At 37.8% G+C, this 5,342-nt stretch overlaps 1 long non-coding RNA gene and 1 other non-coding gene across 3 annotated transcripts in view; one reads left to right on the forward strand and one right to left on the reverse strand.

Moving 5' to 3' along the window:
• LOC138447316 (uncharacterized) overlaps window positions 1–4,239 on the forward strand; it is a 14,743-nt gene extending 10,504 nt beyond the window's left edge. The window contains exons 3-4 of one of the 2 annotated variants that reach the window (XR_011259785.1): window positions 497–651; window positions 3,425–4,239. This is a non-coding gene — a long non-coding RNA (uncharacterized lncRNA). The remainder of the gene's footprint in view (window positions 1–496; window positions 652–3,424) is intronic. The other variant, XR_011259786.1, reaches the window with a different exon arrangement.
• LOC138415538 (small nucleolar RNA SNORA57) lies at window positions 3,401–3,553 on the reverse strand. Its single transcript, XR_011247293.1, has one exon. It is a non-coding gene; the product is annotated as a small nucleolar RNA SNORA57 (small nucleolar RNA).
• Window positions 4,240–5,342: the final 1,103 nt, after the last annotated feature.

Raw genomic sequence — 5,342 nt, forward strand, 5'->3', positions numbered from 1 at the left:
TGAGCAATCCTGAGTCAGAGTCGCCCAGCTAACCTGCGCCCAAGTTCTTGCCCCAGAGCAACTATGAGATCATAAATGCTTATTGTTTTAAACTGGTAAGCTTTGCGGTGATTTGTTATGTGGCAATAAATAATTCATACAGCTTGTTTGGATCTTCTTAAGAAATTCTGCTGGTTTATTCTTAACTTTTAAAACTTGTTGCTATATGCATCTTGAAGTGGCAGGTTCAGGCCTTGCAAGAATGTGAACACAGAGCTGAGATAATCCACTTGAAAACAGAGAAATATCTCTGCAGGCGTTGTGAGCATCATCGGGAAGAAATACTATAAATCCCTTCCTTTATTTAAAAAAATGTGTGGGCGTGCCTTCCTTCGACAGACAACATGCCTCCGTTTAGAAAAGCAGAATCTTGTTCCTCCTCACTAAGAAGACATTCACTCTGTGGTGTGACCTGATCATATTTGCAGTCTTCACTCTTCCTTTATCCTTGATTCAGGGTCAGGGTGCATGTTGTCTGCTAATTGTTCTCTGGGAATGAAGCAGAAGATTGGCATTCAAGTGCAGCCATTTGTTCTACCGTCACATCTTTCTTTGCTAAACATATGGCCAGGTTTCCATCAGTACTGGCTCCACCATGTATTTTCTCACAAGGTAAGTATTATAGATGAAAAGTTTCTTTTCCCATAGCATGCATCTGGAGTGATAAATAGAATTAAATGTCATGGAGCATTTTCCCCTCATATATGTAGCAAACATATGCAAAGGCTAATTTGTACATAGCACACCAGCCATTTCCTTCCTTTGTGGTGGGAAATAGCTTCCAGGATGCACAGATGATAGTAATTGTTCTTTCACATCATATGCTGTTGAGTTTTTGCAATAGCTAGACTGTATTTTCTTGGGCTCCAAAACCACTCCAGGTAATGACTGCAGCCATGAAATTAAAAGATGCTTGCTCCTCGGAAGAAAAGCTATGACAAACCTAGACAGAGTATTAAAAAGCAGACACATCACTTTGCCGACAAAGATCTATATAGTCAAGGCTGTGGTTTTTCCAGTAGTTGTGTAAGGATGTGAGAGTTGGACCATAAAGAAGGCTGAGCACCAAAGAATTGATACTTTTGAACTATGGTGCTGGGAAAACTCTTGAGGGTCCCTTGGACAGCAAGGAGATCAAACCAGTCCCTCCTGAAGGAGATCAACCCTGAATATTCATCGGAAGCACTGTAGCTGAAGCTGTAGCTCCAATTCTTTGGCGACCTGATGCAAAGAGCTGACTCATTGGAAAAAGACTCTGATGCTAGGGAAAATTGAAGGCAAAGGAGAAGGGGGAGGCAGAGGATGAGATGGTTGGATATTAATGGCATTATAGACTCAATGGACATGAGTTTAAGCGAACTCCAGGAGATGATGAAAAAGACAGAGCAGCCTGGCATGCTCCAGTTGTGGGGTTGAAAAAAGTCAGACACAACTTAGCAGTTGAACACAACAAAGACTTTGTAAAGGACTTTTGTTTACTTTCTCTTCAAGCATGAAATGTGTCATTAGCTTCACCTTTGGATTCCTATCTAGTTGGCAATAGAATGATTTATAGCTTTGTTTGGCTGAAGAAAGGTAGATTTCATTACTATAGAAACAATGTTGCCATAGTTCTGATATTTTCTGTCTGCCTTTAGAAGCAAAATTCAATTTGAAAAGTTCTTCTTCTAGAAAAGAAGTATTATTTCTTTACTAGAGGTCACATTTGTTTGAAAATGACAATAAAAAAATAAAGGGTGGCTTTATGCTCAGATATGAACAAGTTCATAAACAATACACTGAGAACAGAGATAAGTAACTTGCTAGCCCAGAAATAACCAATTTCATACACTCATTCTTTTCTACGCTACACACTGTTATCTTTGGCTTACTTGTGCAAATTAACGATATTTTCAGATGCTTATTCTATAATATACAGAGTCATACCTTTTCACGAGAGTCCTGCTCACTATTTGACTTTTTAATTCTATTCTGTTTCGTGGTATCACATTACTATATTAATGATTTTTTAAAAAACTTTAATAATAGGTTTATTGATATATAATTCACATATAATTTGCCCTTTTAAAGTATGCAATTCAGGGACTTCCCTGGTGGTCCAGTGGCTAAGACTCCACGCTCCCAGTGCTGGGTGCCCAGGTTCAATCCCTGGTCAGGGAACTGGATCCCACATGCCGTCACTAAGTGTTTGCATGCTGCAACTAAGATTTGGCATAGCCAAATAAATAAATATTTTAAAACAGTGTGCAATTCAGTGGTTTTCAGAATATTCACAGAGTTGTACAACCATCACTATCTAATTTTAGGGTATTTTTGTCACTCCAAGAGAAACCCTGTGTGCCTTAGCACTCACTCCCATCTCCCCTTTCCTCCAGCCCCTGAAAACCACTAATCTACTTTCTGTCTCTATGGATTTGCTTATTCTGGACATTTCCTATAAATGTAATCACTGTATATGTGACCTTTTATGTCTGACCTCTTTTACTTTGTGTAATGGTTTCAAGATTCGTCCATGTTGTAGCATGTATCATTACCTCCTCTCTTTTTATGGTTAAATATTATTCCTCTGTGTGGATATACCACATATTGCTTATTCATTCATCAGTTCACGCACAATTAGATTGTTTCGACTTTTTAGCTATCGTGGTCAGAGCTTCTGTGAATATTTATGTACAAGTTTTTGTGCAGAAGTATGTTTTCATTTCTCTTGAGTCTATAGCGAAGAGGGGAATTGCTGGGTCATGTTTAACATTGTTTAACATTTTGAGGAACTTTCAAAGTGACTGCATCATTTCTTAATCCCACCAGGCAGTATGACGGTTGTAATTTTTCTACTTATTAGTCATCATTTATTACTGTCTATTTTTTCTCTTTTAGGCATCCTGGTAGGTAGAAAGTGGCATCTCATTGTGGGTGTTTGGTAACAGCTTTATTGACTTATAATTCACCTGCCTATAATTCACCCATTTAAAGTGCACAATTCAGTGGGTTTTAGTACATTCACAGTTGCGTAACCATCACCACAATCAGCTTTGGAACATTTTTGTCATCCTCCAAAGAAACTCTGTACCTTTTAGCAATTTCACTGTGGTTTTCATTTGCATTTTCCTTATGAGTAATAATGTGAAATGTCTTTTCATCTTCTTATTGGCCATTCATACATCTTCTCTGGAAAAATAGCCATTCAAGTCTTTTGCCAATTTTTCAGTGAGTTATTTTTCTCTTTATTGTTGAGTTGTTAGATTCTTTATATATCCTAAACACAAATCCCTTATCAGATAAATGATTTGCAAATATTTTGTGGGTTGTCCTTTCACTTATATTTATTTACTTATTTTTCTTTTTTCTGCTTCTTTTCTCCCCATGTTCTGGTACCCGAGAACAGAACCAGTAGACCAGAAGCCGCTGGTACCAAAGACATGATGCCGAGGGGACCAGAGTCTTACCCCTTTCCTTCTACTCAAATACTACAGGAATAAGGACTGCAAGCACCATCTCTGCCAAGACATACGTGGGGGGCGCATTTCACTTTCTTGGTAGTGTTCTTTAAAGCACAAAATTTAAAAATTTCGCTGAAGTCTGATTTACTTATCTTTTTCTTGGGTCATTTGTGCTTCTGGTGTCATGTCTAAGACAGCACTGCCTAGCCCAAGGTCACAAAGATTACTCCTATGCTTTCCTTTAAGAGTTTCACCATTTTAGGTCTTATATTTAGGCCTATTATCCTTTGTGAGTTAATTTTTTGCATACTACGGTGTGAGATCAAAGTCCAAATTTTCATTTATATATGGATATCCAGTTGTCTGAGCACCATTTGTTGAAAAGACTATTTTTCCCCCATCAAACAGTCTTGGCACCCTTGCTGAAAATCAGTTAGCCAAAAATGAGAAGGTTTATTTCTGGACACTCAGTTCTAGTCCATTGAGCTATATGCCTATCTGTATGCCATTACCACACTATTTTCATTACTATAGTTTTTAACTAGGTTTTGAAATTAGGAAGCTTGATTCCTCCAGCTTTGTTCTTCTTTTCAAGATTGTTTTGGCTATTCTAAGTCCCTTGTATTTCCATATGAATGTTAAGATCGTCTCACCAATTTCTGCAAAAACGGATGCTGATATTTTGATAGGAATTTCACTGAATCTGTAAGGCAATTCAGAGTAATGACGTCTTAACAATATTAAACATTTTGATTCGTGAGTCTGATGTCTTGTCAATCATTTAGATCGTCTTTAATTTCTTTCAATATTTTGTAGTTTGGGTGTACAATTCTTGTACTTCTTTTGTTAAATCAGTTACTAATTGTTTTAATTTTTTGGTGCCATGGAAATGGAAACTGTCTCCTTATTTTCATCTCCTTTTCCTTGGAATCAGTCATAAATCTGTTTTTTTGCTGTAGCTTTTAAGCCATTTCTGGTTCCCAGTCTACTTTCATATTTCAGCCCCCAACCAGTGCCAGTGTTTCTGTCGGAAGCAGAAGCAGTCAGAAGCAGCACTGCCTCATATTGAACTTGGGATTGGCTGAAAGCCGTCTAGCTTAGCACTGCTTCTCCAGCCCTGTTATAATAATCCACGATGTGTTACATGAAACAGGGCAGAATAATCAAGTGCTCTAAGAACAAGCTCTGGAGTTTAACCACCCAGACTCCAATCCACCCTCTTCCACCATTTACTAGATAGTGACTTTGGAGGAGTTATATAATCTCTGTGTCTCAGTTTATCTTCTGTAAAGAAAAGGGGATAATAATATTATTTCAGAAAGCAATGAAGATTAAATTAATATATGTAAAAACTCAGAACAATACTAGGAAGAAGTAGGCTCTGTAGTATTTGCTTTTATTGTTGTTGTTATTATTTTTCTATCCATTTATCTATCAGTTTATTTTAAATCTGAGACGCAAACACAAGCATTGATGAATGAGAATATAAGGTAGGAAAGCCATAACTGGCAACTTAGCTGCTAAGGTCAGGCCACGTCCTGTAGAAAGAATGGCCCAGGCCAAACACTAAGTTACTGACATTGGCCTCCTGGCAGGAGAGGATCTGGATCAGAGCAATACTTTACTACAGTGACCTTCAAAAGGGCCTGTGTGCTCTGTCCTGGGGGTGCAATAGATGCTGCCCTGGGGTACAGAAAAAATACTACAATGTTTTTAAATTAAACTTTACTGATATCTAACATATGGACTGATACTGGTAGCCAGATGCTGTTAGCTAACTTCTTTGTACACGAGTTGTGTCCTAATGATAAGAGAAATCTGAGAGGAATTTGTGTTCTCTAGTTTATCACTGTTAACACCATT

This window comes from Ovis canadensis, chromosome 11 (genome assembly GCF_042477335.2).
Source record: "Ovis canadensis isolate MfBH-ARS-UI-01 breed Bighorn chromosome 11, ARS-UI_OviCan_v2, whole genome shotgun sequence".
Classification (NCBI taxonomy): domain Eukaryota; kingdom Metazoa; phylum Chordata; class Mammalia; order Artiodactyla; family Bovidae; genus Ovis; species Ovis canadensis.